The sequence below is a fragment of the Zea mays genome, unplaced genomic scaffold (genome assembly GCF_902167145.1).
Source record: "Zea mays cultivar B73 unplaced genomic scaffold, Zm-B73-REFERENCE-NAM-5.0 scaffold_23, whole genome shotgun sequence".
NCBI classification, from domain to species: domain Eukaryota; kingdom Viridiplantae; phylum Streptophyta; class Magnoliopsida; order Poales; family Poaceae; genus Zea; species Zea mays.
Window position 1 is genome coordinate 291160 of NW_023366849.1, and position 26341 is coordinate 317500.

At 43.2% G+C, this 26341-nt stretch overlaps 1 pseudogene across 1 annotated transcript; it reads left to right on the plus strand.

Annotated features, from left to right (window-relative positions):
- Positions 1–8236: 8236 nt before the first annotated feature.
- Positions 8237–21707, plus strand: LOC118474229 (cytochrome c oxidase subunit 3-like; annotated as a pseudogene). Its single transcript, XR_004853975.1, has one exon. The product of XR_004853975.1 is annotated as a cytochrome c oxidase subunit 3-like (transcript).
- Positions 21708–26341: the final 4634 nt, after the last annotated feature.

A 26341-nucleotide genomic window follows, 5' to 3' on the forward strand; every position in this document is an offset into this window, starting at 1 on the left:
ATATTGGCTCCGCACTAGATTTCTCAATAGCTACATAGTTCAAAAGTAGACAGTATGGATCTTCTTGTTCGGTCCTAGAGAAAAGGTCCTTTCGAAAGAAAAGAGGAAGGTCCAATGGCTCAAATTCTATGACCCAGATCCTGAGGCGGAGAATTCTTTAGAGGCTCCAAACTTGAGAAGTGGAACCGCTACCTAACCCAGCTCAGGTTTCTGAAGTGCCTGCAGCATAAATCAGTGAACAGGTTGGATGTGCAATCTAGCCGATTGCCTATTGCTTTCCATCAAGCAACTAATTGAAATAGAAGGCAAGAGCTCCAGTTCCAGTTCCTGTTGGGCAAGGGGGATAGTACAATCTACGGGACAAGCCCGGTTTATTTAGACCTATTTCTCTGAACTGAACCGACAGAAATTTGATACTGCTTGCTACCGCCTAACAAGAACATATAACTTTCCGATGGAAACTAGACCAACGCTTGGATCAAGAGAAGTGCCAGCTGGGTCTCAGGTATCCAGCGCCGGTTGTTAGGGAGATTAGTCGGCAGGCTTATCAGATTGTGTGTGCATCTATCCTTTCCTAAAGCTTCCCTCTACCCCTGAAACTCGAATCCCTCTTTGGCATAGGAATAGGAGCTGGTCAGTAGTAAGCATTTCTGGTTCCTTGTCTCTTTTGTGTGAGTGTTAGTCTATTTCCATTTCCCATCCATTCACCCGGAAGGGAACAGAACCGCTTTTCATTCACCACTGCTTTCCTACCAACAAGAGAAGAGAAGATATTCTCTGGCACTATCGCATCACGCGTTGCTGAAGATGAAGAGCAGACAAGAGATATTTTCTTCACTACCGAACCGATTCGCAGTTGACTTCCTTCGGCCCTTGATCTCGTTCCAAGAGATTTGATTCCTGTAAGGGTGCCGGTACTTATTCCCGGCAGGCGGAAGGATCCCTTTTGAGTGCCAGTGCTGCTCACTATGGGCCAAAACCAGCCTTTTTCTTTCGTCAGCAAACACCATCTGAGTTCATGGTAGGTGATATCGAAACGCTTCCCTATCAAATAGGTAAGGAACTAGGGACCAGAGTAAGGGATCTATTGATCAAGGTCATGTCACCTCACCGTTGACAATCTGTGTCCAAACCGGATGGAATAGAGGACATATCCAGAACAGGAAGGATCTCCTATTACTAGGGACTAGGGAAAAAGAGAAAGAGAAAGACAAGTCTATTTGCTTGGATGCCGGTTATAGGACTAGTAAAGTCAAGGATGGAAACTATAACGTATCCATTTCTGATTGTGGTTGGATCCCTGGGTGGTGCTGGTAAAGAATACTCATATCGCTCTAAGACATACCATGTTTATAGCTATCTTAGGCGCTAGTCTAGTATAGTAAATGCGGCGGTAATGATGATTTCTACTCAGCTCTGGCAAGAGTTTCTATTTCGAAGGGAATAGGTCTAGAGTAACTAGAATACCAGGCCAACTCTTTGAACAGAACGGAAAGAGAGTCCACTTCTGCATGGATCCTTCATTTCCGGAACAAGGAAGCTGGGCGTAGACCCGTTACTTCTTACTTTACTACGGTGGAGGGGATGCCATGATTCCAATGCGTATTGACTAGGTCGTAAGAGAACTACTTGAGCTCTAATACTTTGATCCTCCTATAGGACTCGAAACCAGTCTACGCCCTTGCCCTGTAGGAAACTAGACTCGCTAGTAAAGAGGAGGCGGATGCTTCGCTTTAGGCTTGGCTTGAGCTTCCGTTTATTGGAAAAGTGCCGTAGCTCTAGTTGGGAAACATTTCCATTCCTGTCTTCAACTGAACCCTGGCCAGTTCCCTGAGCAGATCCATTAGCATAGCAACAAAGGGTTGTTTTCTATCACGACAGATTCGCCTATTCCTCGCATCACAACAAGACAGACGTATCTCTTGCCAGGTCCTTTTCTGGATCTCATTCCAGGCCAGTTGGGAAGAGGATTCGCCAGACCTTGGTTTGGTTTTATGTAAAATTGGAATCGTGGCCATAATCAGGTATGGCACATTATGAAGTAACTGGAATGGGAATGGGGTCTTACTTCGAATTGGACACGGACGCACTATTGGATTTCCTTTTCTGAAGGCTAGGGCTATATCCATTAGTATCAAATGCCTTAATTGCTTTATTTTCTTTCTTTGGTTTAGGCGTTCCATTGCCTCAATCTTCACCATTGGTACAAGATCCCCTCAAGAACTGCTCTTTTCAGAACGTTCAATCTGAGTAGAGGCTGAGCCACACATCATCTCACCCATTGGGGACTTTTACTTCCTCTTCAGGCCTTGTAGTGATTTATGTGAAAAAGTGGAAATTCAATTTCCATTAGCCACCACTACTATCATGGGTACAGTCTGTGTAATCTTGCATTGTTCCTAGCTATGCTTTGTATCTTCGAATACACTTGACTAGAGCTTGCTTGTGGATCGAATATTTCAAAGAACGAATACTTCCGCATATGCCGACGGCGAAAGCAATCTCCTAGTGTCTAGTGTTCGTGGTCTCGACCTATTTTCCATTGGTAGAAGCCTGCCGTTTCTATCAAAGCTTTTCCAACAAAGAAGAAGCCCCATATTGCAGCTGAAAGAACTTACCCACCCGGCACCTAATGATACACGTACGTAGGTTATGCCTCTAATAGTATTTCCAACCACCAGGTCCGCTTGAGATTAATAAGATTTGGGCAGATGGGGGGGCTTTAAAAGCTTAGAAGCTGATCCCATCCCACACTTAGAATGAATAGTGCACTCTCCTCTCGTGGCTGTTGCCGATCGCTTGATTGAGAAGCAGCCCTCGACTCGGTCTACAACTCTAAGATCTCAGGATTGGCACTCTTGAGGGCGGACACCGGCCTAAACTCCTTCTGTTGAACCCCTGGAGAGGAGGGACCTCAGGAACATAAACATAAAACAGTGGCTTTCGGAAGCAAAGGTTGACCTCTTCGCGGCATTACTCTTTGGCACTATACTCGTATCCGTGTCCTGGTAGAAGATAGATCTCAGTCATGGCTAGAGGAATGTGATCCGTTGTGGAAAGGCAATATATTTTTGATTTCAAGCACAGGCGCAAGTATGCCACTTAGGGGGAGTAAGCACAGCTCGTCGTAGGATAGCAATCCACATAAAAGAGAGAAGTAGTTTAAGTTGATGCCAGTGTGGGTAAACGAACTCTTTAGCCGGATCTGGAGATGGCGACTAGCGCATAAGCCTGCTGACTAAACGAGCTGTTCTGGACTGGATACGAGACTGACTCCCCAGAGACCGGGGATCACTGAACCCTATTATTCCAAGCATGGGCTTTAGCGGAGAAAGGTGCTGCTCTAATGGCGAACCAAACAGCTTCAAAGCTCCGAGGGAAGAAAGATTTGACCCCCATTGAAACCTGTCTTTGAAAGGTGATACGAGCACAGAAATGTAGATAGCCCTCTAGTCCGGATGGATGGCAGTCTCTATCTAGTACGAGATTCCACTGGTTCACATCATTCACTAATCGAAAACTTACGTTCAGATTACGTTCTGCATGAATGCTTGCTCAAACCTCTAAGTGCTCGTACCTGGCCCAGACCTAACAAGTGCCACAGTTCTTAAGTATAGCGGATCTCATATCGGGCAGTCAAGCATTTCTCTAGTCTGGTTCAGAAGCCGCACCGTTGGCCAATACCTCTAGCAAAGATCGAGTGAGTTCGTTCTCACCTTTTTGATGGGAACTCCTTGCTTGAGTTCCGTCGACACCAAAAAGTATTGAATAGCGCTGACACTCCTTCCTATATTCCTCTCTGGCAAGTCCACGGCATCAATCAATACGAGTGAGAAGTGAAAACCTCGCTCACAAGCACGGGTGTCGAACTCTAGTCTAGATCAGTGCCAGTGCGGCACTACGAGTCAAGGTGCCGGATGATTGATCGAGGGAAGAAACCCCGTATTTTTGCCCTACCTCTGGAAACCCGAATCCAGTTTTCGAAAAGAAAGAAAGTTTTGCCGTGATTTTTGCTTAGGAAGTGAGTAGACGTATAATGTACCGGCATCTTCCACTGCTACGTATCCTCAACCCAGAGGGAGGTCTAATTATTCCTCCCTCTGGGATCAAATAAATGTCTTCCAACCCCACATGGAATAGGGCTCTGAGACGCACCACAGAGCACGTAGCAGCGACTTTGAAGGTTTCGAGTCCGATACCATACCCTAAAAAGAATAAGAAGAGCCTTTCTGCTTCAATCGGCAGGGCTTCAGGAGTGGACTTGAGACGAAAACCTCGGTCAAATGCGCCATAGTTGAGATAGAATGGCATTTACCCGTGTTCAAGAAAATGGAAGTTTATTTAGAGGGTTGTCGCTTTGATCGATAGTGCTAGGCTGCTTAAGACTAAGACCGGCGTATTTCATAAGATTTCCTAAAGTTGGTTTATAGGGTCTGGGCCTAAAGAAGCATGGATGCCTGGAATTGCTATTTCCAATCTCAAGTCATATTTGCATTTGCGCTGAAGATTTGCGTAGGAAAGGTGGCCAGTCTCCTCCGACTCAAAAGCCCAAAGGAACTTATTTTCCATGCCCGGTATCGAGAACCTTCTCTGCCTTTTCCATGCCCGGTATCGAGAACCCTCTCTCCCTACGACCTTCTTTCAGGGATGCGTCTTCCTTGAATTGAATTGAACGGCACTTCGGAACTTGTGAAATACTTTCTTATCGCCAGGGCTCAGTTTATTCGAGTATTTGTGTTGGTCCGCACTCCTATCTCCTATCTACAGCTACCGCTATCAATTCCTATTCCCAGTTTGTTTCCTCTATCCCTTCCTAAAGTGGCAGAAGCATTCGAGTAAGAGATCGGCATCACACTAGTGAAAGTCAAGTAACGGAAAAGCATCTCCTAAATAAAAAGAAATCAATTAGACTAGTTTTTCGAAACGATGCTCCCACAAAAGGCAAGCTTGTCCAATACGGGTTACCTTGGCCAAAGATAGGAAAATAGATGCATCTTTTCGGAAAGGAGATACGAACCTTCTCCTCTTGTACAACAAACAGGCCTCCCCAAAAGGCAGAAGCATCTCCGCTTGGTTATAGGCTGCCTTCAAGGAAATACGTGATACCCGTTCCCTTGGCTAGACTAGAGCCGCTAAAGATCCATTTGATGGGTTGCCTCTGAGGAGCTGTGCCGTCCGTTGACACCTTCCTCAAGTGTCTGAATCAAGTAATGGGTTTGTTTTTTCTCGTACCTGCATGGTTTCCTACTTATTGGCTTGAAGCCGACCCATAGCTTTGTTGTGGTGAGGATGACTCTATTCCTCTATTTCTGATTTCGATTTGATTCACGACTGATCCACAGTTCGATGTCTTTAGCCAGGGCAGATCTCCCAATCCGGAACGGAAGTCCGTATTCACTTGTGAGAATATGATCTTCCACACTGGCATCCACAGCTACTACTCGTCCTTACTACTCCTCGGAAATTGCAATTCATTCACATCTGCTACCAATACCAAGAAATACCAATACGGACTTCTTGTTCCAATCGAAACGAGCAAACCTGGGGAAGATAGCAAGATTAGCAGAACGGGAACCCCCCACGGGGAAGGGCTCTGAGACGCACCACAGAGCCCGTAGCAGCGACTTTGAAGGTTTATCGCCCATCGGCCCAGAAATCCATAGAAAGACGATTGAGATTAGTGAATGGCATCGATCTGAAGTTCATAGAATCTCTAGCGTCTCTTTGTTCGTAACAAATGAGTAACTTAACTACTAATGTGACGAATAGTGCCAGGCGTAGTGTATCACTGGAATTCGATCAGTCTGTTGGAAAGGGATCACTCTCTGATTCTGCTTCAAGTCCTGTGCGTGCCTGTTTCGAAGAATGCTATTCGCTCTAGTGGAAAAAGTAGCGATTTATGGCCATGATCCCGACCCGAACCCTCAAATGATGACGAACGGCTGACTTCACGTAGAACCCGTTATGCCAATCTGGATTCCACATCTGCTACAAGAAAATCGTCTTGAAAGATTGCAAATCAAGCATTCGTCCTTAGCGCAGTTCCTGAAAGATATCGTGCCAACAGAAAGATCTCGTTCCCGTAGATTCCGTTCGTTCCAGCAATCGTGCCGGAACTCACTGATCCATTCAAAGGATTTCTTTACCACTGCTCCCGATGGCCAAAGGACCGATATCTTCTTCTCACGCCTAGCAAAGATCGAGTTCTGTTCTCACTTCACTTAATGAGCCTATTTATCTGTTTTTATACCATAGATTAGATTCTCAGGGAGAAGTGGCGCACTTTCTCGAGCTATCTAAGCATCCAGGGAAGTGATTCCACAAGCTAGAGAGATTCTCCTCTTTTCTTTTTCAGAGTTGAGCTGGCGGATCAATGTTTGTCAAATCATTCTCTGTTGAGTTGAGTCCTCGCCGAAGGTGCCGTGCCGTATAGTACTTCCCCAGGTGCGCTATAGTACTTCTCCGGTTATAGGTGATAGGTGCATGGCTTCCGCTCATAAAGAATGAGTGAGACCGGCGCTCAATCAATCAGCCACCAGTAGAGGATAAAGGAAAAAGGGGTTCATCAATGAGAGGCGCATGAGATTCTGTATTGGCCAACTCTTTCTAACTATCACTAGGCCGGATACTCCGATTCTCTGTGGACGATTTCCTTCTCTCTCGTTCAATGCCCTTTGGTCTCGAGGATCACCATTTGGTGGGGTTGGGGTCACACCCGAAGTCGTATTGGAGAATTGAGCGGAACTACTTCCATGTGCACTCTTTTCTCGGGTCAGGAAGCCCTGTTTTTGAAGTGAAGCAGGAAGACCTCTTCGTCATCATTATTGGGGTATGGGCCCTAAATCATTGGAAAAGACGGTTTTCTTTAGGGAATTGACACGATATCGCCTCCTTCTGTACTAATCAATCAAGGGAATGGATGAGTTCACTTAAGAAGCAGGCCTGGCCAACAGAGAAGTCAGCTCAGGTTTCATCTCATCTAAGCAGCAGCCAAGCGATGATTCTGGAATCGTGCCATGCTTGACAGTTGGACTTCTCGCCATACATAGAAATGAACTGCTGATGAGCTAGCTATCCCCGATATGATCTGGTACTAGACTTCACACATGTTGCCATCGTATAATCGGAGAATCAACGCGGAAAGAAAAAAAGATGATTTTCGATACTAGGATGACTACTCCCGAGGCCTGTTTTAACTAAAGAATTTACAGGTGGCCCGGTCGGTAAACTATTCCCGAGAGAGGAGAAGCAGAAACATCAATCTGTATTTTCGTATCATATTCCAGCAGCTCCAATGCCTTAGAGCGGGATCTTATCTTCCTAGAAAGAAATGAGTGTTGCACACGGATAGCCAGCTACTCCTTATGAATGGGATGCATGCATATTTCAATTCATGAACTGAAGCTCGTAGAAATCCTTCCTATCCGCCTAGTTACCTATCCGGGCTTGTTTCGTAGAAATCCTACCTTGCTTTTGTTTTGAGAAAGACTATTTTTGAGTTTCTTCGGTGCAAAAGTAGGCAAGTCCGTTTCATATAGCTGCAAAAGTTAGCAAGTCCTTTTTCCCTAAGGAAACTCGATTTCCAATGAAAAAAGTGCGGATCACTGGGTCAAAAGTAGTGTTTTTCTAGTTTACCTCATAAATGCATGTTTTGAGAGCAATATTTTTCGGTCAAGTCCTAATCACTTAGCTGTAAAAGTAGGCTTTTTTCATCTCCCGAAACCTCCCCAAAACTCCACACCAAGCCTTTAGATACGCAAATATGAGCTTGCCTTGGCTTTATTGCCCTTATCGGATGGAAGTTACAGATGAGAAATGACGTATCTTACGTATCGAATCTCAAGTAACGGATGAGAATTGACGTATTCAAAGTGGAAAGAACGAATATCGATTCTCGTGGATGAACGGAGGAAATGGGAACTTGGTCTTTGCACTCTTCTTTCGGGGGGGTTATCCCATGACATGATAAAGACCAATCCAAAACTTCTTCGTTTCGTTGGTAGAACCAACGCCGACTCTTCTCTAAAATAATAGAGAGATCTTTTGATAGTATCACTTCTATCAATGCAATGAAAGAACTATCCCTTCCTATTTGTTTGTCCTAATGAGACAAAGAAGAGCCTCCTTCTTTACCACTTTAGGGGATGGGGGTGAAGGGGGGTTTACATACAACCGGGGCAAAGTGGTTTATGATTGAATCTCAGAGGCATTCTTATCATTTGGTAGATCCAAGTCCATGGCCTATTTCGGGTTCACTCGGAGCTTTGGCAACCACCGTAGGAGGTGTGATGTACATGCACTCATTTCAAGGGGGTGCAACACTTCTCAGTTTGGGCCTAATATTTCTCCTTTATACCATGTTCGTATGGTGGCGGGATGTTCTACGTGAATCCACGTTGGAAGGGCATCATACAAAAGCTGTACAATTAGGACCTCGATATGGTTCTATTCTCTTCATAGTCTCGGAGGTTATGTTCCTTTTTGCTTTTTTTTGGGCTTCTTCTCATTCTTCTTTGGCACCTACGGTAGAGATCGGAGGTATTTGGCCCCCAAAAGGGATTGGGGTTTTAGATCCTTGGGAAATCCCTCTTCTTAATACCCCTATTCTCCCTTCATCCGGAGCTGCCGTAACTTGGGCTCATCATGCTATACTCGCGGGGAAGGAAAAACGAGCAGTTTACGCTTTAGTAGCAACCGTTTTACTGGCTCTAGTATCCACTGGCTTTCAAGGAATGGAATATTACCAAGCACCCTCCACTATTTCGGATAGTATTTATGGTTCTACCTTTTTCTTAGCAACTGGCTTTCATGGTTTTCATGTGATTATAGGTACTCTTTTCTTGATCGTATGTGGTATTCGCCAATATCTTGGTCATCTGACCAAGAAGCATCACGTTGGCTTTGAAGCAGCTGCATGGTACTGGCATTTTGTAGACGTGGTTCGGTTATTCCCATTTGTCTCTATTTATTGGTGGGGAGGTATATGAAAGAAGGGAACGAATAAGTGGATTGAGGAATAAAAGCTCGAAGACAAAGAGAACTTTAAGAGAATGGAATCCTATTTAATATTAGCAATTCACATATAATCTTAAATAACGATCATCCTCCTCTGTGTGCAAAACGAAGCTGCCGTAGGTAGTTGTATTATTATGGAATTGTGTTTTGATTCCTAGTTTATAAACGTTGTAAGGTAACGTTTCTCGTTGGTAGTAGTTGTTGTTGGTTATAAACGTTAGTTGTTGTGAAGCATATGAGAATATGCCTGGTTTTGGGTAATATCTTAAGAGGTGCAACGTTCTCCGTGGGTGTTGGTACGAGTGTGGTTTTTCACAGGTCCGGAGACAAGAAAAGAGCCGAATTAGTGTAGGAATGGAGATTTCTACTTTCCGTAGTTGGGTTCGAACCTGAAGATGGTTTTGTGGTGTCTGCTTCGTCTCTAGATTATGCTTCGTCTCCAGAATCCCTACCCTAAAGAGTGAAATTGCGTAGCTTAAGGTAGGTGTTTCCCCAATCCGCGCAAAATAAACGTAAGGGCTGTCTATTGGTAATAGAATTGAAAGGGTAGAAGGTATCAACCCCTCGGCATTGTTGGAGAAGTTTAAGTGGGAGTAAGCATTGCCCCCTTACTTGTTCGTTGTCTATCTGTTCTACTAACCTAACCTGATGTCTACCTGTAGAAATCTATACTCGTTTGAACTACTCGATTGCTATTTTTTTGTCTTTCCTTTACTAATACTAACTACTAATAACGTGCGTGGAATAACGAGTTTTATTTTTTGGTCTGCTGATTGAAAGAGGAGTGTTAAAGCAATTCGCTTACGAAATCACAGTCCAAAGCAAAGCAACTACTTACTGGTTTAGCTCGTGTTTTCCTTTTTGAAGTAGTTTGGCAGACGCATCGATTGTTCGTGGCTGGTCACACGGCTCCGGTGCATCGGGCCACTCTCAATTGTGTGGTTCCGAAAAAACTAGGGCTCTTCTCGTATGAGCAGGCTTATCAACCACTCAGAATAGGGAGCTTCCAGCGGGAAGTCCAGCTTTGGGACGTTGCCCCTCCCTCGGATGAAAATAGATCTCGTGGAGACGGGCTTGACAAAAGTCAGTTAGCAAGCGGGTGTTCCATAAAAAAAAAATAAACTAGGATTCTCGGATGATTCAAGCTTTTTCAAGAGTGAGTAAGTCTCCCTACTCATCGGAAAATTAACACTCTGAGGCGCTTATTCCTATTCCCACTTGAAAATCTACAGCCCAGTGCTCCGCCGTAACTTTAGTTAGGTCAAGCCTGCTTTCCGCACACTCTGTCATGTCCTCACTTCAACCCCCATTCTTTAGGCACCGTAATTTCGCTGCTTCTTTCTTCTTCCAACCAGACAAAACGTATGGATCGCTTCCTGCTTCCTTTCTTTGGAGAGAATGGGCTACGGCACCTACAAGAGCATATGCTCGGGCATCCATCCAATTATGGAATATTCAGGCCAGCAGTAAACGAATGAAGACAATGTCAAATGTCAGTGGTCATCATCCCTATAAGAAATATGGGGAAGCTTTGTACGCAATCCAAGCAAGTCAAGCAGGGACACTGAATCGGTAAAGAAACCAGCCTAAAGAGTATGTATTCACACTGGTACAGAACATAGATCAGATCGTAAGGGATAGAGGGATGCAATAATAAAGAAAGATCTTGATTTTATCTTTCCTTCCTTCCTGCTTAGGAAAGTTCGAGTTGCCGGGCCTCAGAGCCAATTCCTTAAGGAAAATCTGGTTTCTTACTTTATTTGTGTGGGGACCCATATTTCAATATGTTCAATTAACCTCACACCGGACTTTGTCACTTTGAAGCTCTAAGGTATCTCGTACAAATACGCAGGAGTCAGGACTCATCTAACTACTCTTTCAACTATCCCTACTCTTACTTAAACTGTCCCCCTAAGAAGTCATCAAATGGTAACACGATGCCGGGTGTGGCAGGGATCGAAAAAAAAAGCATTAGCTCATTCGCAGAGAGAGAATGAGAGAAGGTGGATAATGGTTAGGGATGTAAGTACTAGAGTTTGGTAGGTTTGAATTGTGTGGCCAGGGGTATTGGTTACGATTCCAGTGGTCTTCAGGCGAGTTGACAAAACTACCCCTATGCGAAAAGAATGAAGCTGATGTGGTTGTTCCAATTTATGAAATTGACTTGCTCTTCTCTCGATTGAACCATTGCAACCAAGGATTGAAAAAAACTTCTATTTACTCGAGTTTCCATGTGATAGATTTTTCCTACGGAAACGTTTCCTTTTTTGTTAGAAACCCAGCTCTTTCCTTTCCCTTCCTGACCATGAAACAGGCTAGCGCCTTTTATGAACTCTTATCCAAAATCTCTCATCAATCAAAGTCTGTTCCTTCTACTGCACCTCAAGCACCTCCGGTTCAGGTCTTTTATGATTGTGACCAATTTCCTGGCCCGTTGGAAGGCCAAAGCAGCCCAAGTGATTGATCTCTCCCCAGAAAAGGAACAAGTTCGGATAATGATGAATAACATGAGTAGGCAATACCATGACTATTTCTATTTCCAAGCGATGACCACGCTCTTTGATTGAAGCAGCCACTCGTATTGAAGATGCTATCTACAATGGGATGGGACTCATGGATCACAGGTCAAAGAGGCAGATCCAAAAGGAAAGAAGATAGCCCTGGGGGGAACAAGCAAGAACAGTGAAGTGAATATCTTGTCTGACGGAAAACCAAAGACACTCAGGACTTTCACTCCGTTCGGCATAACTCTCAGCCGCGCCTTGGAAAATAAGCTTAAGAAGCATGCTGTACTTCCTCCTGCCAATATAAACATGATCGAGCCAACATTGTCGAGTTGGTAGTCTCTGACTCCCTCCTTATTACGCCAGCCGGAGAAAAGGGAGAAACCGATGGTAGAGACATGACTGGAATCCAGGAGACTGACGAGATTGAGCCCCCCTATCGTAAGAATAGAACGCGAAGCCAGGTTGATTGATGCCGATGTAGTGCATATTCTCGTAGGAGATGATAGTTTCATCACGAGCGAGAATCTCCCACCATCTGCTAGATCTTGTTCTTGGTTCTGTTGGCTACTCTCTGGTGGGGCCCACCCTATGTTGTCCCAGTGTGTAAACTTGCCTATGATGGGGTATTGATGCAATAATACATGAGGGCCGATGTAATTGCATCATACTCAAGAGGATGAGGAGGTCATCTAAACCCTAATACCTAAGTAGGATAAGACAATCTCTTTTATCCCTAAGCAATTTTATTGATAGAATATAGCCTGGTAAGCACTAACCTTGTCAGCAAGCTGAATAACCTATCCCTAATAAGCTAGCCCTAGTGAGTTCTTGAAAGTAAGGCAGTAGTCTCTAAGGACGAGCTTTGACCAGTAGTGAAAGTGAAAAGCGAATAAGAATTGATTTCTTAACTTATCTTTTTTCAAGTAAGAGTCTACTCTACTCTACATAGTAGGCTAGAACTAGGGCTCTACGGCTGGCGTCCACTTGCAAAGGACCAATTCGACTCTGAGTTGTCGTAAAGAAAATCCTTTGGCACTTTCATGCGTGATGGGTTGAAGCCACTCCATATAAAAGCGTTGTCAAGTAGGCAAGGTGTGGAAAGTAAGCTGCTTCTTCTATCAAAGAGATAAATAGGGCATTCCTTCCATGCCTATTCTTCAATGGAAGGTGCTCCATCCTCCTTAGATGTCACCAGCCCTGCCTGGGCGAGGGAGGGAAGAGATGGCTAGTAGGGATTTAAGAGCAGTAAGGCGAGCTATCGTTGTAAAGAAGAAAGTGTCTTTCAAAACTTTTTCTTCCAAAAGAAAAGTACTACTTTCGTTTTGGTGATTGAATGAGGAAATAGGGAAATGAACTCTTTAGTTTAATGAGCGTGCTCGAACCGACTAAATAGAAAAACCATGTTTACGAAAAATAGTAATTTTATCTGGCTCTTTTTCCTGTACTAACTCGAATAAGCGGTGGATCACTATGCTTTGGCCGTTTTTTTTTCAACAAAAGCAGTGCGAATCTATGAGTGAAAGCTCGAAGAAAGGGCACAGGGTCTCTAGTCTGGAAAGCGAATCAGCCCTTATGGGGATGCACGCTACGGAATAAATCCCGTTTGCCTTTCTGAAGATATATTTCTTACTTCTAGAGTGAAAAGTTTTTCACTACTTTATCTTTATCTTTATCACATGTTGTAATGTATTGTAAAGCATCTTGGAAAGCCCTTGATATGCTTTCTTCCTACTTGCCCGCATCAGAGCAAGCAGAGGTGGAAACAGCAAAGTCAAAGGTCAGATATAGCCTTCCCGCGCGGGATCGCCCTAACTAGTCATAATGGTATGCTGGGTATCGATGTCTTACTTAAGCTGGTGGAACGTAGTGAAGGAGAGCTTCCTTTCTCTCTCTCTATGAAGCTATAGATCATCTATCGGAGAAATAGGTCTTGCTGCCTCCTTTCCTTCTCCAGCTTCGGTCTCGCTCACGGATCTCAAGAGACTAAGAATCACGAATGTGCTTAGGTCCCTCCTCACACTCTTCGTAGTACCTCCAGTCTCCTCCACTAAATCATTCTCTTCAGCAGTATCAGGTGCCAAGGAATCCTTGTATTCGGTAAAAAAGCTATGCTAAGAATCAGCATATCCCTTGCGCAAGCAAGAGCGATTTATTAAATAAATCAAGGATTCTTGTTAAATATAAGAAATCAAAGTATTACACGCCAATATCCCTTTTAATCTATAATCAGGGGATTCATTCTTACTATAAGTGTTATGAGATCAAGTAGGCATGAGATAGAGGGTTTTGGTTGTAGCAGAAGCACCCTTCTTGGTTCTCCGTGCTAGAGTATCACTACGTTTGGCTTCATTTGTCAACCTTCTAATCCCTTGTCCTATAAGGGAAGGGATTATACCATGTGGCCTGCTATTCTATCTTAAGGGGAAACCACTCACTCTCTTGACTATCCTCCGTAAGGAGATTTGTATGAATGAAGCATCAACCAATGTTAATAGCCAGTTGTTGGATCAGAATAAACTACCCCAGTTCAGTCTTCTTTCCTCGTTCGGAATAGAGATCCAATACCTGCTTTCATAGAGCGGCAATAGCGAAGTACTCTTAAGATAAGAAGCATCTCGATGCGATGCCAAAACTCCTCTACATGCGCGCGGTATGAAGATCGAAGTAGCTCCTAGTCTAATGGAAGCCCGAGATCTTGATCCTAACCTACTCGTCTATGGTCCGGTAGACTTGTTGGCCACTTTGTGAGGTGCTACCTTTGATGCCAAGGATTATCGACGATCTGCTCATACTCATGGTATAGCTGCTGATGCTAAGTCTATCTATGTAGTGGATGTAAAGAAGCAAGTCGCACAACACTTCTCTAGTCTATCTAATGCTGGTGCAGCTTATGGATCGGCAGAGCACTATGCGACAAAAGTTCGGGCGAATCCGTGACACTAATGAAGTCATGGATAACCTGAACGTACAAATCTGCACCAGCGCGTAATTCCGAAATACATATCCTGATGCTGGTGATACATACGATCTCTCTGATGGCCCGAGGTGAGGGTTGTATATAGTTAGCCCTATATGTATCCTCTCAGGTATCTCCCTCCCCATACCTATACAGACATAGACTACCTAGAGTTAGAGTATTTGGGTATTGCTATCCCTACGCAATGTGTTGACTCGGTTTCCTTCCTGTGGTCATTGCTCTGGTAATCAAACATTAACATGACACTCTCTATCGTACTCTTTCTTCTCGGTATCCTAGGATTCGTCCTCAACCGAAAGTAGATAGATCATCCTCATGCTGATCTCAATTGAAATCATGCTGCTAGCTGTGACAGTACTAGTGATTGTAAGCTCATTCTCATTCGATGATATCGTAGGACAAACATCTAGTATCTACATCATCGCTATTGCAGGTGCAGAATAAGCTATAGGTATAGGTATTCTTGTAGCATATTACCGTCTACAAGGAGAAATTTAACTAAGCTAACATGTATCGTCCTTCGGGCCCTAGGGTCTATTCTGACTCTCCCTATGCTAGGTGCAATGGGTGCAGGACTCCTTGGACGTAAGGTAAGAAAAAACTGGTGCACATATTATTACTTGTGTAGCTATGTGTACAACAGCTCTCCTATCTTACGTAGCATTCTATGAAGTGGGTCTATCAGGATCACCTGTATCAATTCGACTTGGTAGCTGAATCGATTCAGAATGGCACAGTTGACTGAGGATTCCTATTCGATAGCCTAACCGCTCATCGAAGACCTCGCTGTAGTAACTGTATAAGCACTAGTACACATCTTCTCGTTAAGCTATATGATATGGCAGGAGATACACACAACCAACGATTCTTCTCAGACCTCTCTATGTTAACATTCTTTATGCTTGTGCTCGTAGCTGGGGACAACTACCTAATTATGTTCCTAGGTTGAGAAGGTATCGGGGTAAGCTCATACCTACTAATCAACTTATGATATACACGACTCCAAGCTAACAAGTCTGCTATTAAGGGCGGCCCTTACTGTGAACCTAGTAGGTGACACATTCCTTAGCGTAGGATTCTTTGCTATGCTATTCCTATTCGGTAACCTAGACTATGCAACAGTATTAAGTATCGTATACTAATGAATATGCACTGACAATCACTGGACTACTATTCCTATTGGAACCATCCATTGCGATGTCTGCCTGATCGAACTCGCCCTCGGAGGAAAAACTCTCCTCTTTCCACTCAAGTATGTTGCACCGTATCTGGTGTGGTATCCTCTCTTTTGATATTTATGCTTACGAAAGCCCATATTGTAAATAAAGAGCACTTCTTCCTTATCCTTATCCTTATCCTTATCCTTAGTAGCTTGATTGCTGTTACACCTGTACTGCGGATCTTTACTATACTATGGCATTGGTCAATTGAAATCGTAAGAGGTTGAGAAGATCCTTTTCTCATCTGATGCTTTGTTGTTTGCTCCGAGACTCATAAGAGGTGAAAGAACACAATGTTACTACCGGATTTCAAGTGAGTGTACCGGTCTTGTCACTACAGATGGTAGTTGCCGAACCCATTGTTGAACACGCAGCCTTCTTACCGAGAAAAAACAAAATGCTAGTTCTAACGAACAGCGTTTGTCCCATCGACGAAGGCTAATGAGACTTGCCTTTCTTTGCCCTTGATTCTACTATAGATATAGATATAGATATAGATATAGATATAGATATAGATACGGTGCTGCAAATTCGCAAGCTGATCCTAATCCTAAGTATAAGTCAAAGTATAAGTCAAAGTAAAATCTTTGTCTCAAACCATCCCAGCAAGAGGATGCGCCTAGCGCTAGTTGCTCAATCCCTTGCTTGTTTGTTTTCATAAAAAGAATGGTTCTTTTATGCAATTATGAACGGGCAGGCCTCTTGTGGATTCCTCCAACTCCATGAATGAAGGGGGGAGTATGAGGAAGGCCGATTTTCTTTCTATATGAAGATGAAAAAAGGATCAGGGTCAAACATTTCTGACTTTTGTTGAGTATGACTGAATGAGGAAGAGCTCCTTATGTGGTATCACTTTACCACCATCTGAAATGCGCGAAACTCCGATTGGTGGAAGCCAGTCCATGAAGATTCTCCCTTCTCTTACGTGAAATTCCCCTCTTTCGGTAAGCATCCAGTATCTCAGCAAATGAACATTTCTCTAAGCTTATCCTGTAGCTTATACGTCGTTTGAAAGCTGCTCCAAGGATCCAACGAATAGCTAAGGTTTGTTGACGATCCCTGGCTACAATCCCAGGAACATCATAAATAGTACCTGCGACTCCTACTTTGACCACTTCGCATATTGGCTTTATATTATCTACGGCGTCAACCATAAGTTTGATTACATCGCGTTCAGTTCGAGCTAGGCGGTGAAAAGTTTTATAAACAATAGCACGAACTCTCGTTCTTTTACCATCGATCATGCGAAAGTTTACCAATTTCTTGATCAATTCTTTTTGCTCACCATCAAAGTCCCCCATATAGCTGAGAATTTCCGAGCAATTGGAAGCCGCTTTCGATGACGAGGCCGATAAATTGATATTACGCGATCGTTACTGTCCATCTTTTTCAGCTCTGCTCCCAAAGAGAAAGGAGACTTAAAGATCAATATGTGGGCGTAGGTTTTTCCAACGAAACGAAAAAAGAACATTCGAACAAATAGACTTGATTCCATGACAAAACAAAATGCTAGTTCTAACGAACAGCGTTTGTCCCATCGACTTTACTTTGGCCAATGATACTACTACTACTATATACTATATACTATATACTATATACTATATACTATATACTATATACTATACGCGTTTTCTGAGGAGCAACATGAGACTTGATTTTCCGTTGGTTTTTCTATTTTCTAACGAAAGTATTAATTAATATGCAGGATAATATAAATGGTTGGTTTTGTTCAATACTTAGGTATAGGTAGGGCTGACTACGCCACCTCAGCAGCTGGGACTGGAATTGCTTACAATGCATCTGGCCACTGACTGAATTCGAAGTAGGGCCAGTGTATAAAGACCGGCTTATCTCTCTTAAGACTTAGTCCACTTTCTACTAGAATCAGATTTTCTAGTTTGCAAGCAGGTGTGCCAGCTGTAACAAAAACTTACGGCTTAGGTGGATTTCTTTAGTCAGTCTATAACTCAGGCTTTTCTTTATAGGACTCCCACACAAGTAAGTAGCTAGCTAGCTGGTATTGCCAAAGCCAAAAACACTGCTGCATTCGAAAAGGCGAACCGCGCGGACCCGACTTCTTCCTTTTATGCTGAAACTAGCCGCCGGGGGAAAAGAGCCCGGAAGGGTAAAAAAAACAACTAGAAGCCATTGGGCTATTACTGCTACAGCGAGATATTGCCTGAAAGAGTTATCCCAAAAGAAGGTTCTTCTGAAACGAGTGCTCAAGCCAACAAGCAAACGTATACTTGATTTTCTTCTTTTCTTGCAGCATTCCTAAACTCAAAGCTCTATATTCTATTCTTACGCTTCCAATATTCTCTTCCAAAAGCAATAGGTTGTCGACAGAAGTCAATGAAGCAACGTTTGAAAGAAACAACACTTCTTTCTCAATTTCCACTTTAGATAGGAGAGTCTGGTCCTTATATGAAACTGGTATGCCAAGTGGAATTCTGAGTACGGTTGTATAGGACTGCTTTCAAGATAGCGAGCAAGACCTACTCTCCTGGAATGGGGCTAGTCAAAAGAAGACACCTTGATAAGGATTTGCTAACCTCTGACTCCCTTTCACTTCATATTGGAATATATGAAACTCTCAAAGATGTGCTTTCACTTTGATGACAAGATTCTCATCACGTACTTACTCTTACATAGCTCAATCAATCTGCTAGAAAGCTCTGCTCAGAATGAATTTATGGGGTATTAGCCACAGCAAGTATAAAATAAGTTTCTTTGGAAAGCAAGAACGAAGTAGGCGAGGAAAGGCATACATAGGTCAGAAAAGTATGCATGGTCGTCACGGCACGGGTAAGGATTCTCATTCCAGCATTCTTGGGTCTAGTTTTGTTTGGACTTGGGCTTAGATGTAGTGGGTTCTTGGGCCACAGCTTTACCTATCAAAACCTTCGAAGGAGCATTAGTCTTTGACACATCAATCAACCCGGCGTAGGAGCATGGGATTTGGACACATCAGCACCAAACCAGTTGTTGAAGTGGAGTATGAGCTTCTATCCAATCGAAAGAAGAAGCAAAGGCTTTTCGGTAAAGTATCCGTTTTTTAGTGGTCCTTGCATTCACTCCTCCAAGGAGGTGGTAATTCATCCATAGTACGTACGCCTATCTATGGAAAAGTTCTTTTGTTGCTTCAGCTGTCAACGCATTCTCAGCCCCTGCATAATGTTTTTATTAATAAGCTCTCTATCGGCCGAAAAGGTCTTCTTTAGACCAGCGGATGGATAAGGCTTAGTTTTGTGCTTTTCACCTTCCACCGGCTTCGAGGCAAAGATATCCGGGGCCCTATTCTTATATTCACGTTAATGAATGGATGGGTAGCACGGAAAAGTAAGTGCTAACAAGATGAAAGGATTGTCCAATACACATACATACCAGTTAGAAGAGGGAAGGGTGGCCTCAGCTGTCGGAGCCAAGCATCGGATGTACTTCCTCGATGAAAAGGCACTGGATAGCGATAGACGTACGATTTCAATCAATTCTCTAGGGGCCCTGGAGAATTGATTGAAACAAGTCAAGTATTGGCGTAGTCATATACATATATCGTCCTTGGCTCGTAGGCGTAATTCGTATTCGTATTTGTTATTAATTTCTTTACTACGTCGTAGGAATATCTCTAAATAGGAATCGTATGTACATGTTTCGTATTGTGATAAAGCACCTATGCCGCTAGAAATAGTAGCGCCTTAAAGAAGGCGTTATTTACAAGATGGAATAGTGCTACGTCATAAGCAGAAAGACCACAAGCCATAAATGGGTTACCTAGCCACATAATTACAGACAGGGACCCAACTCTTAGGCCAGTCCGAAGGGCATTGATGGAACAAACAAAGGTAGAAGATCTTGATTCTCTGCAATTCGGCTTCAACCCGATGGAGCTCTCTTCAAAACATATCTTTCGGCGTCAGTCTTTCCTGCCTTACCTTAACCCCGCTTTCACGTGGCGATTCGGTATGAGGTTTCTCTGATCTGTTTACGGTATTCTTGAAGCTTTCTTTCTTGGTCACCGGACAGAGTGAGAACTGCTCTGCTTGCTTTCTTTCCCTAGCACACACTTAGTAGATAGTAGGCACAACTCCGCTAAGAGCTCATCGAACTTTACTTGTAGAGTGAGACCTGTGCTCGATATGGTTCATTTCAGTGCTCTTTCTCTCGGTATGGTTCACCACATGCCTGTGATCTCTCTCAAGCTAGGTATCGGAGAAGTCCGTCATGGAATTGAAGTGGTAGAGTGGTAAGTGGGCGTACGGTCTATGTATTTCTTATCAGTGGCATTAGTTCCTTTTCATTCTCTAGATAGATGAACAAGCTTCTCTTTATATTATAGAATAGAAAGGATCAAAAGGGCTCTCTCATCTCCTATTTGTTTGAGCCATTCATTATAGTGGTGGTGCCGGGAAGGCAGCTTAGCACTCTAGTCCTTTTGAGTAAGGAATTGTAGCACGGGCAGGCAAGAGACAACCTAGCGAACTGAAACATCTTAGTATAGTATAGTATAGTAGAGAATTTGGCGTTGCCACATAAACATATAAGTAAGGTTGTGGACCAACTATCCGGCATAGAGGGAAAAAAAAGCAGTGTGCCTTCTACTCATCGCCCAATGGGTACTCGACCGACTTCAATTGGTTCACGATGTGGTTGAACTCGCTTATCGGCGAGGTACTTTAGGCCATTTTGAGGAGCCGACGCAGGGCAGGGCAGGAGATGAAGTTTGTTTGAACTAAAGGGCGAAAGCTATATATAAATATACCGAAATGAAAGAACTGCTGTTTTTAGCAATTGAAAGTTGGGGAAATCGCTCAGTTGGTTAGAGTGCTGGCTCTGGGAATCCACGGATCACGCCACACTCGGACAGTTCGCCCATTGCCAATATGCCAGATGATGGATTCCTTGGTTTTAGTTAGTCGCTGCTCTTTCTATGGCAGTGGTTGATCCTCTCGTCGTGGGTCGGTTTAGTCATTAGCTCGAGAGGACAGGGGAGAGATAGGAGACAATCTATGTAACCTTAGCCTACCCCAATAGTAAGTATCGGAAAAAGGACTCCTTCTCGAAAGAGATAGGCAGTCATCGCATTATCTACTTGATTATGATATTTATTTTTATCCAACGGATAATGCAAATCGCCTATAAATTAAAGTGAAAGTTCAGTACGAACTGGTAGAGCGAGAGCAGCTAGTTTAGAAGGAAAAGAAAAAGGGCGCCTACTCAGTGGTAAGTTAGGTCATTCCTTTCCGGCTATCAGAAAAGAGTATGATCGAGGGTCCCATAAGGCAAAGGGAAGGTGCTCCCCCGACCTACTACCCTCGGAGAGATTCCTACGGTTGCAATGGTGAGTTGTGAACTTTGTAGAGCTTCGTTCTAGTTCCATCATTTTTCTGCATTCTTTCTAAAGTGCTAGTTTCCTCTATTTCTAATATCAGAGTAACACGGGAATTCTCTCTGGGAATCCGCTCCCCCTGCTTGCTTGTATTGGGCATTTGGCAGAGGCAGGTTCTCCATCATTAAGAGGCTTCTCACTTTGGTATCGATATGCGTCTGAACTCCTCCACTCTTTCACTAGGGGTACACACAACTCTGGACTTGTGCAGCTAATAGATTACTTTCTCAAAACAGCCTATTTTGGAGGAAATGCCCATGGGAATACGGTTCTTGGGATACCACAGGGGAGTACCATCTCACCGGTCCTTATGAACAGCTTTCCCCACTGAATCATTAGATCACCCGCTTATGTTCCCTAGTTGTCCAGGTGTGACCTAGTTTGCTTAGTAAGTATGGAAGGACAAAAGACGAGTACAGATGACTACTATTCTCCGGCAGAAAGTCACTCATTTCCTCTTAAAGGTCCCAAAGATATGAGTAAAAAACTCTTCCAAATCAAAGATTTGCCTATTCTTCGTAGTACGAGAATACTCTTACTTCTCATTGACACAGACGAGAAAGAAGTAAGTAGAATAAAGGAAGAATGTTAGTATAGTAAAAGGAAAAGAAAAATCCATTATATATGCTATATCTCATTCACTGAGTAGTGCAATAAGCAACTATTCGTTGACACCAACTCACTTATACTTGAAGACAGGAACATAGTAAAGTCAGCTAATCCATTGACACATTCTCTATTCTAAGACAAGAAAAAAGAGTAACTGAAGAATAGTACTCTTTCTATTGTTCATTTCCTATGAATCTTTCTTCATTCACTTCATTGAAAAGATATTGTGCATTTACCTAATTTCCTGTCATAGATAGTCTAGTGAAGCTAGCTTACTAATGCCAAGAACTACTACTCACCAAAACCTATCCTTACTAATACACGGCTATATGATATTCTTATTTATTATTCTATTTCTATATTTACTCATATTCTAGTTTCGTAAAGCTATACTTTAGAGAAGGAAAGAGAGATTCTAGGACCACTTGCCCATAAGAATAAGACCGAACTTAACTACCTGTAACTGCCCCAACTGCCCATGTGTACTAACCCCCCGAAATCACTTTCCCTACTGCTACGTTGAAATGAAAATGCCCGCCTCCAATCCGCTTAGTTAGACCAGACTCTCAGACATATGATTGTTGAGTTAGCCAAGTGAGGGGTTCGTTCAGCCCGTCAATAAAGCTATTCTCGGTATAGAAATAGATAAGAAGAGCTCCAATTAGGGGCAGGCGCAATAAGGAAGGATTGACGAGACCCACCGGAACTTCAACTTTCAGTCTTCTATACGTTACCTGCCTGGAAACATGTTGGGTCGTGTCTTAACATTCCGTTCTAAGAAAGATTCCACCTCTCCTCGACTACCGAGAACCAGCCTTCTTTCTCCAGCTAGAGGAGAGAGGTTTCTTTCATGTTATATTCAAAAATTGAATACCCTCATGTCTTTACTATACTATGTGTACAAATCCGGCACTTAAAGCGGTACTTCCCTCCCCAGGGAATGAATGCACGTCCAATTAGAAACTCCCCTCCCTACGTGGGACCTATCTTCCTAATGCCTTGCTTCAACTACTACTTAGAGTTCTCCAACGGACCTGTAGATATGGTATCTAGTTTGCTTTGAATAAATCAAGTTGTAAGAAAGTGATCTATCTCATAGTTCTCCATACCCAAAACCATTTATTTCACTGCAAAGACGAGTACGACAAGAAGAGAGGAGTAGTACAAAAGACCCATATCATAGAAGAGTGAGACCTCCATAAACTCTTACCTATCCCAATAGACACATGACCTAGCCTAGCCCCCACCGCCCTATTTCCTGTACCCACGTTCTTTCAATGCCAATACTGCTACTCATACATATGAGACGGCAGAAAAATGGGCGAGAAAAAACATATCTACTTTACTAGACTAGTAATACCAAGTAACGTAACGATTCTAGTTTTATTAGACTCCTTACAAGCCCTATTTTTTACAAGTCATAGAGTCATCCGCCCTGTTTTCCTCCTATGCTTCTCTATTCCTATCAATAAGCCCTTCTCCCGATATTCCTATCAAGAAGAACTCTCTCTGCCTGGCTTTGCTAGCTTCGTTCTCCTTACCATAAAGTCTATTTATTATATTATTGGATCCGACCTGTGAGAAACCAATCGGAGTTCCTACATTGGTATTACTAGTTGAGCCTATATGAGCGTACGTTGGATACGGTGCAGTTATATAAGCTAAGAAAGAGCTGCTTATAAAACCTTCTAATATACTGATCGGTGGCTAGGTCATTGGTGCTTCTGCTTTTCTTGCCTCCAACCATGCGGTACAAGCTCAGATATCTTTAGATTGAGCTAAGTGATATCGCTAGGCAACCCCAGCGAACTTCCAACCTAGATCAGTCCTAGAAGTTCGTTGCTCTGATACCGAATCACGGAAGAAGAAGAAAAAGCCATTTAAAGACCCAAATATTCAGTTATATCTTATAGCAGTCAGTGGAAAAATGATCATCGGTTCGCGGATTGTTTTCACTCTGTTCTTCGCTTGAATGGAATTCTTCTTCTGCCTAGCTTTTGGTTCTCTTTTAGGATCGTCACGTTATACGTTACTCTTTCGTGCCGTAGTTACTCACTGGGGATGAAAGCCAAGAACTAAACGATCAAGAAAGAGGCAAATGAGAAAGAAGAAGGAGCAGGGTCTCGTGTCCACTAAGAAAGCAGACAGTCCAGTCTAGCATCTCTATATCTAATTGAGTGGAATAAAAACACATTATCGAAAGAGTTCTTTCGAGAAATTATGATTCAGACGAAAGTGGTCAGTTCTGTTCTATTTGAATCTGAGCCGCGGAATCAGCATCTACCCAATCCTCAGTCGTACAATGAAGGCTTTAAACCAAATAAGTTAGAGGCAGCAGTGAAACAAGAAATTACCGAGCGAGCACCAGGCTTGGGAATATGTTGAAAGATGGAAATGCAGAGAAGAGGTAAGAGGAAATTATACAGGCTTGCCTACAATCCCTTTCCTTGTCAGAAAAGCAATTTCACCCCTAACTTAAGATGCTTACCTACCACTACTACTGGCTGGAGGCAATGGCTTTAGGATATGCCCTGACCGAGCTACGTATCTTTCCTATGGGTGGGTGAAAAATAAAAGTACTAGGAAGAAATGTGCTTTTTGTGCGTGCTTTTTTTCTAGCAAAAGTGCTGCAATAGAATTTTGAAAAAGCTTTATTTAAAAGAAAAAGTATCATTCGCAAAGCTAAACAAAGTAAAGTAGAGAAAAGGGGGTCATCCCCTTGGCCAGACTGAGCATCAAGCCAGCCAAGAAGTCAAAGCTGAGAAGGAGTGACTCGCATGAGTCAACACTTACTACTCAGGTCCGGTAGAGCAATCTCAAATTATCATATAGAAAGAAACTCTCGACGGGAGGAGTAGTTTCAAATAGAAGTGAAGTAAACAGATTCAAGTTAGCCCAGTGTAGATCCTTGGAAAAGCAGTTCAAAGCAAAGGTTTTGTTATTGAAAGCACTACTTTTACATATACATATATATGAAGATGAGTTTTATCAAATCCTGTGGTGACTTCCCAAGCCAAGGTAAAAATGTGAAGTAAGGATTTCCCATATATATGAAACTAAAATGAACCCTCCTCGGCTAAGGTTGAATCAGATATAGAAGAAGCGGAAGCAGGAAGCTGAAGGATATCCGTAGCGAATGAGGAATAGGACATGCATGTGAGCTAGCGAAAAGGGAATAGCACATTCTCTAGGGTTCGTATCAAGCGCTAGCAAATGGAGAGGGTCAATCGAATCCGTATCCTCGAGCGCTGGGTCTGTCCTCTAATGAGGAGCTCCTTGCTTTTTTGATCCGTGAATCCGGATCTGTACCTTCATCTGAAAACTATTCGCCGGTTGTCCGCATTCCTCTCCTCGAGCGAAAGGTGTTCCCACGCAATCGCTATCGCTGTTCCTACGACGTAGTCAATACGCATTGGAATAATGGCATCCCCTCCACCGTAGTAAAGTAAGAAGTAACGGGTCTACGCCCAGCTTCCTTGTTCGGTTCTGGTTACGGGAACGGTTGACTTTCGAAATAAAATACCCTTCTTCCCGTTTTGCAAATTCACCTAGAGCTAGCGAAGCGAGTCGTTTCCAGCGATGAAGAGCTTTTTTATTTAATGAAATATTGGTCTACGCCCTCCTTTGATGCCCAGAGGAAGAAAAGCGAAGGAAAGAATACTATCTATAACTATAACTATAAGGGAAGGGAAGGGAAGGATATTGATAAAAAAATAGGAAATGGAAGTAGATGAGCGTCTGTCAGGTGCTTGTTGACATTTATATTGGAAAAGAGCTTTCGGTTCTATTCCTTTTTAGTTTTAAGTAAAGGCTTTTATCGACGAATAAATAAGCTCTTTCTACTTTGCCTTATAAAGCTCGTCCTAAGGAAAGCAATTTGAACTTGCTTGAGAAGATAGCAGAAGTTCTAGTTATTACAGCTAAAGTGATAGCAACTCATGAACGAAGTGCTCGACCATAGATAGGGAACGAGCGGAAAAAAAGTAGCGAGTGGAGCCATAGAAGAAAACTTTTTCTTTAGGTCAAGGTGATAGCAAACCATTTTTACAATGGCACATAGCTGGCTTCTATCTTCTATCCTATCTTATTATGCCGACGCCTTTCTCGGCCAAATGATAGAGGCGCTTCGGACAGGTAGAAGGACTAATTCAGTCTATTGGTGTGGCTATCGAAACTTCTTCGTCTAGTCTAGATTGGCTGTACGGGTTACAGTTCTTCTTTGTTATTGGAGTCGAGGTAGCCACCACCGGGAAAAGGAAATAGGCCTTCATTCGTTTTCTTCCTCGTAGTCGTCCCCCGGCTAAGGTATCATCAGATATAGAAGAAGTAGAGACTGGGGGGATATAGCTAAAAAGGAATATAACTCGTCCGAGGGCGTGGGCGCAGGTGCAGTGCCAGTTTCAAGAAATGCGTATCGAGATACCAGTATCGGGCTGGTATTGGCTCAGGGCCCAGCTTCACCTAAGAACAGCCCTTTTATAATATCCATAGCGTATATGACCGTAGTTACCAAGCCCTATAACGGAATTCCCAACAACGGATGCCTATACGGCTTTGTGAAATCTAGTTGTAGTAAAGTAAAGTATAGAGATTTGAAAGCAGCTGGATCCCAAGAGCACTCTTATTC